At 34.5% G+C, this 9,729-nt stretch overlaps 2 non-coding genes across 2 annotated transcripts; both read right to left on the bottom strand.

Moving 5' to 3' along the window:
• Positions 1–3,704: 3,704 nt before the first annotated feature.
• Positions 3,705–3,776, bottom strand: TRNAD-GUC (transfer RNA aspartic acid (anticodon GUC)). Its single transcript has one exon. It is a non-coding gene; the product is annotated as a tRNA-Asp (tRNA).
• Positions 3,777–4,268: 492 nt separating this feature from the next.
• Positions 4,269–4,340, bottom strand: TRNAD-GUC (transfer RNA aspartic acid (anticodon GUC)). Its single transcript has one exon. It is a non-coding gene; the product is annotated as a tRNA-Asp (tRNA).
• Between the last annotated feature and the right edge of the window lie 5,389 nt (positions 4,341–9,729).

The following is a 9,729-nucleotide window of genomic DNA, read 5'->3' as shown; positions in this document are numbered from 1 at the left end:
ACTCGAACTAAACTCGCTTTAAATTCTAACAAGCGATTTGCATTCGAGTTTAGGTGCGAAAACTGTTGCTATTTCTTAAATTCATGGCAGTAAATAACATTTCGCACACTTAGATAAAGTGACCATTCAAAATAGGTATTTTTACAGGAACAGCTAGAATTTCACGTAGTTTTGAAGCAGGACTCGATTTTGGATTTTTTTGACTTGTGCAGTGTGTTCCGTTGCTATTTGAATTTGTGACTTTGTACAGATTTTTCTATTGTTTACCCGACTGTTCCAGAAAGAGGGTTATGTTTTTCGAGAGTATGTACATTTTCATTCTTGTCTTCTAGTAGGTACCTACCTACTAATGACAGTCTTGACACTTTTTTAAAAAACACTGTTTTAAATTGTATAAATTAGTTGGCTTCCCCCAAGACCTATTATAAGCAAGACAGTTTGACGCCTGCACTTTCACATTAATGAAATTGAATAGAATGTGGTTCTTTTCAGTTCCTTTAAAAACCGCCGACACGTGTATACCGAAACAATTGAAGTCCATCATTAGTCACACTTTTAATCGCAAGAAAGTCGCAAACGCTCGTAGTAATCGCGCTACTCGATTGAAATTCAATTAACCTTTCGCACCAATAGTGGAGCCGACAAAAGAGGGTCACAACACCACACATGGAAAAGGTCAAGGGTGAGTTGGACATGTGAGCTTGGGGTTCAGTATATTTACAACTTTCACCCACTTTTAATATCATTCTATCATTTCTATCCTCATAGATTATTGACATCAAATAGTTAAACCAACTAGCTTCATAACTTTATTTATGAAACCTAAATGTTATAAAATAGAGGACGGCCTTTTCCTTCTTTAAATTAGCGATTTAGCAATAATTCTAAATATACTTACTCGTATTCTTGCTAAAATCGACTACTTATTTTTAATCCTTCAACTTTTTGGACTACAAGAAAAGTTACGTTAACTCATTTATTTAACACATAACTCATTTATTTGATATATCTGTCTGTAAAACAGAAAAATACTTTTCGCAATACTGGCTAAGGACCCCTAAAAGTCTTGTAAAGGCCCGAGCACATGGTCGCCGAGGGCGGATCGCCGCCCTCCGGCAGTCTGCACTCGGCTCGCGGCGCGCGCGATCGTACGCGAGCGATTATTGCCGATTAACGACATCGTAACGACTCGCAATCGGCCGCGTATCGACTTAAAACTATTCAAATTCGGAGCGGGCGATGTTTTTTTCGCAAAGTTTCGGCGATCGCCTTTTGTCTTAACTGCCGGTTTATGTTTGTTTTGGCATTCATTACGACATAAAACAAAAGTTGTTTAACGATTATTAAGTTTTGATTGCTTTTCAAAAACTTTTAATTACGCAATTAAGTAATTATAAAATCAAATCAATCATGATAAAATAAGTAAATTAGATTTCGCTAAACTAAAACTTTTTCTGTAATAAACGGTTAATTAGATAAAAATGCGCGAAAATAAAATGTCCGTCGTTTCATGTAATTTATTTTCAGTCTTAAACCTTACTATGTTGTTTATTCTGTAACGTAATTGATACGCAAAAAGCTCGCATTCCGTACATTCACTAATTTCTACGTCCGAACGCCATAAAAATAGCTACAGCAATTGACATGTTTACAACAACTTGTTCTTAATTATTTTCCTATATAACGGTCCACTGTGTAATCGTTCTAATCAAGATATCACAATCGCAATAAAACCATATTTATGTTTTTCTATACGAAAAAAATACCGCGTCTTCTTATTACTGCAACCGTTAGTCATTTGAATACCATCTAAGTTTCAATAATCTTAAGAAGTAACCGTTTTAATTCACCGTCAAAAATTGATTTTGTACGCTTTATTTGCAAGCGCTATTAATAGTGAAGTACGCTTCGTTAATGAATTATATCGATAAATCAAAAATGTTAATAGCAATCAATTGAATTCTACCGTTTTGTCTCAAATTATTTAATTATGTGCAATCAATGATATTGCAGCAATATACTTCTCTTCTTCATCAATTATGAAGCATAAATCAATGTTAATAAAAAATAATTAATAGGTAATCGTGCTATATGTAGTCTTCTTTTCAAACCTACTTCAAAGTAATAAACGCATTAAAATTAACACAAATCATCTTAATATAAGACCCATAACTAACTTTTATGTTTTAATGTTAGCCAAATCACTTTCAATGCAACGTAAATAACGTGTAAAAATTTTAGTATCTCTAATTAGACGTCTTTGATTTATTTTATAGCGCTCATTCTGAATGACTTCGTCAAAATGGTATAAAAAATAATGAGGTATATCTCATTCTTAAATAAACATTCGAACGGTGAAGGCTTGTTTTGGTAGACGCGTACAAATCAGTCCGGGCGGTTCCGGTGCCCAAGACAGCACTTATTGAAGCATCAATTTAAAAAGCAATCTCCAGCGATTGTGGCCGAATAGCCCGCCTTTTAAGGGACCGTTAATTATCGACATATTCGAATTCCGAACGCAATCTACATATTGTTTTTGTAACGTTCGCTTTCACCTCACTACGTACGATTTATGTGGACTGCCATCGATTAGTCCTATTAAGTTTGAATTGAATGCAGCGATTGCATATTTTTGATTTTTTTTTGCCATACGATTTATCGATAAACTTTTAATTCTATGCATCCTTGGTTTTTAAATATCTTTGCGCCGCGGAATTGTTACTTCTGTATGCCTAATTTTAGGGAGTTCCAGAAAATAATAACAATATTATGTAAATAGGAAGTAGGTAAATAGGTTTCATAAAGGATTAATTAAGCCGATAACAAACTGAAATATGAATAATATGACGTGATTACAATCCTATAACTGATACAGACAATCACCAATCTAAGCACTAAACAAAAGCATATTAAGTTAAAACTATTCAAATAAATAACAATAATAATCTCGTTAAAGTTTTTATTAAAAATTAAAACTCTAGTAAAGCTTTATAGAGTGCCTTATTAATATCCGACCATTTTCCTCAAGTGCAGTGATGAAACAAAACATGTGAATGAGAAGTCAAGTTAGTGCTGTTCTCCAAAGTTGGTGTTTTTTTTCCGTGAAGTGTGATCGCAGACACGGCACTGGCGTACGTGGATTTGTCCAGTGTGATCGAGGTGCAGGTAAAAACTAAAAATATACATTATTATTTGTATGTTATACCGTATATTATAAATTAAGTAAGTATAATGTAGTAGACAGCAAATAAGACACAATATTCGGTTCATTATCGTAGCAAAATCTCACTTTATAAAGCCTCTTCTAAGCACTCTTATAAAAAAATATATCTATGTAGTATGTATTTTATGTATATTTTATGTTGTCTAGTAAGTAGGTACCCATAATACAAGCTCTTGGCAGAGCTTCCACCAGAATACCAATCTTGGAATTGGGACTAAAAAGCGTAGTTTAAAATGACCAATGTAGTTCGTATTAATACAGCAGTATCTGTTGACAGTTCTTCTGCAATGAATACAACTCAAAATGTTTAGCTTTAAATAATAAAATAGCTAAAAATGTGCAATGAGTCAATAAACTACACATCACTATACGAACATTAAAAGTTAAATTAAAAGGAGATAAAAATATTTTATTCGGGTTTACATTAGCAGTAATTACAGGGATTTTAACAGGACATTTAAAAAGCTTTGAGCAAAAAATTCTCTCCGGCGGGGAATCGAACCCCGGTCTCCCGCGTGACAGGCGGGGATACTGACCACTATACTACCGAAGACTTGCGCATTGAGGTTGAAATTGTAAATCAAAATTTTGAACATTTTAACCAAAGAATTTAAATTAATCTAAGAGTTGATTTTTCGTTGGCCGATAGTTTAGTCGGGCAGTTGATCAGTATGGGCATGTATGGGAGTGCGTACACTACGCCGATTCGATTTGACCGATTCTTCATACAAATTAAAATCGGGCACAACAACTATCGGCCAACTAAAAATCAACGGTGTGCGCCTACTCTAAAAGTTTGTAAAACTAATATGTAATTCAAAAGATTGCAACACCTAAAGTTAACTCTCGTTGATTTAAAATTAAGATTACTAATAAGTTGCTTTATTTTGTCGTACCTTACTTAACAAAAAAATCCAAAAATATTAAAAACTCCTTTAATTTTCTATTTCAGATTTCTTCCAATTAATTTGTACTAAACAATGATTTGCCAATTTTTATTTCATAACAGCATTTCAAAACAAAACAAAATAAAAATTAAAAAGTTCTCTCCGGCGGGGAATCGAACCCCGGTCTCCCGCGTGACAGGCGGGGATACTGACCACTATACTACCGAAGACTTATCCGAGCAGACGAAATTATCAGATAGTTAGTACTGAGCTGCGCTACGACGCCGTAGCAGAGCGATGACGTAATCACAGTAGTGCACAGTGTCGCGCGGTCGCCTCGTTGTTAACTATTCGTAGTCATTTGACTCGATATTTTTGAGATAAAATTGTTAGATTTTCAGCAATTTTTCTTTTTGTAGTTACAATAGTTATCTATGTATTTGTATAGTCAGAAACTAATTTGTCTCTTCAGTTTATAACTTTCAAACTTTAATATAAATAAAAATGAAACGCTATAATTTTGGCCAGTATAATTTATTTGTTTTTTAATTAAGTAGCGTTTGATTCAATTTTATTACATGAAACTCAATGAACCTGTCCAAGTTGTCTGGTACTTGGTTTTATAACTTAATTGGACGAATCTATTAGGTACTAGCGGCCGCCCGCGACTTCGTACGCGTGGATCCCGTTTTACCCCCTTCATCTGTCTTACGCGGTTTAGATTTATCATACAATTTTTTTTCCCGCTAACTCCCGTTCCCGTGGAAATTTTACAATATCCTGTTGTAACTAAGCTTTAAGTTTACTAAGGTACTACATGCCAAATTTCAAGCGTCTATATTACGCGGTTTAGATTTTTTCATACAAATGTTTTTTCGCGCTAACTCCCGTTCCCGTGGGAATTTTGCTATATCCTGTTGTAACTAAGCTTTAAGTTTACTAAGGTACCTGCATGCCAAATTTCAAGCGTCTATCTTACGTGGTTTAGATTTTTTTATACATATGTTTTTTCCCGCTAACTCCCTTTGCCGTGGGAATTTTGCAATATCCTGTTGTAACTAAGCTTTTAGTTTACTAAGGTACCTGCATGCCAAATTTCAAGCGTCTAACTTAAGCGGTTTAGATTTTTCATACAAAAGGATTTTCCCGCTAATTCCCATTCCCGTTGGAATTCTTAAGTATCCTATAACCTGCCCAGGAGTATGAAGAATAATTGTACCAAGTTTCGTTAAAATCCGTCGAGTAGTTTTTGTTTCTATAAGGAACATACAGACAGACAGACAGACAGACAGACAGACAGACAGACAGACAAAAATTTTACTGATTGCATTTTTGGCATCAGTATCGATCACTAATCACCCCCTGATAGTTATTTTGAAAATATATTTCATGTACAGAATTGACCTTCCTACAGATTTATTATAAGTATAGATTTACAAAGTAATTAAAACGCGATCAACCAATTAGTTTGAAAACCCAATTCCAGGTGCCATAAAGGCGGCAAAGTGTGAAACGGATCTGAGAAGATAAGATTCAGTGATATTTTTCTCAGCTATTACGAGGATTTGGCGAAAAAATACCGTGAGTAAAATACTCACTCAAAAGAATTTACTTACACATAACAATTAATGGCAATTAATTTTTGAATTTTAAATTGCTTTTCCGGACCAACTGACATACATCAATATGTTAGAAACCTGAAAATACTTTTCTCATACATACATAGATAGGTAAAGTACCTACTATATTCAATACTGGAGAATGTGGTGAATATACCTACTTACATAAAAGTCAGACTCTAAAAAAGTTCAATTTTTTGTTCTTACTACATCATAATTATAATACTGTATATGTATACTTAATTAAGTAACTTCGCCTCTTTTACATACCTTTATCACTGACTCTACTAAAGTTTTACGGAATTCTAAAAAGACAATTTTTATGGCCACTGTAAAATGTCATCCAGTAGGTAGGTACGGTAATTATATTGATAATTAACTTTAGTGAAGCAAAATCCACTTATTATTCACTATAACTGCTACTGTATAAAATTGTTTTCCTCATTTTTTAGTGTTTTAGTTTTGCAGTAATACCACATAGTTCAGCATTCGGTGCTTTTTTTAGATAAACTGGACAGCTTATTATCTCTACATGTAATATAGATTTTTTACAAAAATGGATAGTCTTATTTCCTATTCTGTAGCAGTCTTGGGGTTCAAAGATCAACCTTAAACCTTTATTTTTTCTAATTTCGTCAATCTCGTTTTTATCCTATCCTACTTATTATAAATGCGAAAGTTTGTATGGATGTCTGGATGTTAACATGTTTGTTACTCTTTCACGCAAAAACTACTGAACGGAATTTGATGAAACTTTACAATATTATTGTTTATAACCTAAAATAACATATAGGCTATAATTTATGACGGTCTGTGACAAACTAAATTTCACGCGGGTGAAGCCGCGGGCAATTTCAGTTCAATCTGAAATATTTATAACAGGTTAGCAAACAAACACTCAATCTAATCTTACTTTTTGCTTCTTGTGTGTCAATGTGTATTGCAAATAAACCATTTATCTATCTATCTATCTAATACCAAATTTTAACAGCCTATAAATTACACACACTGTATATTATACATTTGTAACACGTTACTCGCATGATGTATTCATACCAATCGGATGTTAATGAGACACACATATCGATCAATTTATATCTTTTGTGATAGAGATATCGACTGATTGATGCGTCAGTGGCGTATCAGTAAATCGTAATCGATCGCAAACGAGGTATCGATTTGATTTCGATTTATCTATTGTGATCTATGTCAAATATAGGTTGGTAGAAAATTCTTTTGAAACTTCTTAGATGATTAAAGAAGTCTGTATTTTTAAAAACGTCTATTTTAACCTGTGAAATCGTCGATTCATCGAACTAACTTAGTAGGTGTAAAAGTTTGGTGGAATATAATATCGTAACTAACGAAACTTCTAACAAATCTATACTAATATTATAAATACGAAATTAACTCTGTCTGTCTGTCTGTCTGTCTCTCTTACTTTCATGCCTAAACCACTGAACTGATTTTGATGAAATTTGGCATAGAGATAGTTTGAGTCCCAAGCTAGTTAGTTATATCTTCTATCTGGAAATCGAACCCAAGATCAACAGAAATAAATTCCAGTCACGTTTTTCATGAGATTTGATAAGAATTCATCTCTCTTCTCATTCATGTTGAAACTATTCGACTTGTATGTAACAGCGTCGTCGGCATATCAAGCTAAACGTTTTATCATTTTATTAAAGGTGCCATTTTGCAACAAACACATTAATCAGATGTGATGCTGGTCTATTAGCGACTTTACCGTAAAGGTTGTAAATAACTTTCCGATCACATGTAACGTTGGCCAACAATTGAGAAACCGCATGGTCGCAACGGGTTTGCTCGCCGCATCCGGCCGCATACATTAAAAAATAACCTAAACTAGATCGTGTCCAATGTCTCAGTCGGCAGCACATCACTAATTTCTAATTTGTAGACAAAATCAGCCCTATTACCAATACATAGATGCCACAGTTTTTTAGCGATGTGTTGTCATCTGTACATAGATTTTGAAATCGTTTGAATTTGGAACAGGGGCCGTTCAAGTATTACGTAAGCAGATTTCTTACCATTTTTTACCCCCCCGCCCCCCTTGTCATCAAAAGTAAGCAAAGCACTTACCCCCTCCCCCTATGCTTACGTAAACATTTTTAGTTATAAATGTTATTTATATTGTCATTTTTAAAATAGGAAAATTCATGAAAATATTAGGTTTAACTGATACACATAGAGTAAGAGACAAAAAAATATAATCAGAAATAAAGAACATAACAAACATAATTGCATCAATTTATGCATCAACCATAGCATCAACATCAACATAAACACAAATGATAACTTTCAATGCTTACAATACGTTTAGTATCCATAGGCCAGTAGAATTAAACACAAAAATTGATTAAATCGGAAATAATTCCTACAAAAGATTTTTTTGCTTTAATGGCTTCATTGGTTGCCCATTAAGACTCTCCTAAGTTTTCGACTTCGACGGAGTTGTGCTTAAGTGGTGGGGGCCCCCGAAAGGGGCGTTTTTTCGGTTTTCCGGTTATACCGCGTAAAGGACTTACCCTATCGAAAAGTGGTCTTCATGACGGTTGAAGGGCACTTAATCCTGCATTGAATAAGACCAAATTCAGAGAACGGTTTGTTCAAAACATATGAATTTGGTCTTATTTAATGCAGAATTAAATGCCCTTCAACCATCAGGAAGACCACTTTTCGATAGGGTAAGTCCTTTACGCGGTATAACAGGAAAACCGAAAAAGCGCCCCTTTCGGGGGCCCCCACCACTTAAGCACAACTCCGTCGAAGTCGAAAACTTAGGAGAGTCTTAATGGGCAACCAATGAAGCCATTAAAGCAATAAAATCTTTTGTAGGAATTATTTCCGATTTAAAAGCTAATTCTACTGGACTACCAAACAAAACAGGCGCGCGGGAGGCCGGCCTCGCGTATATGCGGACTACGACTCTCAAATTTCAATGGGCAGTGTCGGCACGAGAGTTAATTACACTGCACAACAGCATTTATTTGCATGGAATGTTTTTTATGGATCTAGCTGCATTTTCTACCCTGTTTCCAAATCTGTACTCGGATTTTCGCTAGCAGCTCTACTTTTTGAGATGTGAAGAGTAGCTATTTTTATCAAAAAAACATGGTTTTCTGTCATATAACAATTTATTTAACTATCTAATTAGAACAAAACTTTCATTTATGTGACTTTCTTGAATGAGTTCGAGTGTTACTACTATTCTGGATAATACAACAGTATTCAGCCATCATACTTTCTCTCCAATAGCCCTGGTACCGCTCTTCTATGGCGCAAATATCCTGATGAAAGGGTTCTTACTGCTCCTCGCTTAAATCTCCAAGATTTTCAGGAATTCGATCAAGGTGGCTATGAAGGAAATATATCTTAATGCTCATGTTGTATTCAAGTTGCTGAAAGTATAGTACTAACTGATTGACGTGGTCAGGAAAATTGACAGACTACTTATTTCCCAAAAAGTTTTTTACGAACCAAACAAAGTCATTCCAGGCATTTTTTTTTTCAGTGTTTGTCATACTTTCAGTAAAATTTACATCGTTTATTAATTTTCTAAGTTGTGGTCCATCGAAAATTTCACATTTTAACTTCTCAACACTCAATTTTCGTAACGATCCATTCGTTGAACATTTTCGTGCGGACGTACTGTAGTACAGTACCTGAGATGTACTTGGTTGGGGTTTTAGTGTATTAGTTGAACGCAGGACAGGTCTAGTAACTGACAGCACATTAGAATAAACCCACTTAGAATGATTTTAGCGGTTAATTCCTATTATGTTTAAAACGCAGAAATAACAGTCGTCGTGGTGGTTTGACGGTTCCCGCCAAATCATAGGACTAATAAGGTTCAAGGGATCCCTCTTGTTATTTTTCCATAATTGTAAAGACTCCACACACGTTTTACACACTATATTCGATATCCAGGGCTTGTTATTTGTTTCCAACAGCCGTTGAAAGTACTCCAAATAGG

This window comes from Ostrinia furnacalis, unplaced genomic scaffold (genome assembly GCF_004193835.3).
Source record: "Ostrinia furnacalis isolate ACB-3 unplaced genomic scaffold, ASM419383v2 OfSCF1955, whole genome shotgun sequence".
In the NCBI taxonomy this organism is placed as follows: Eukaryota; Metazoa; Arthropoda; class Insecta; order Lepidoptera; family Crambidae; genus Ostrinia; species Ostrinia furnacalis.
This window is presented reverse-complemented; position numbering and strand designations above follow the sequence as displayed.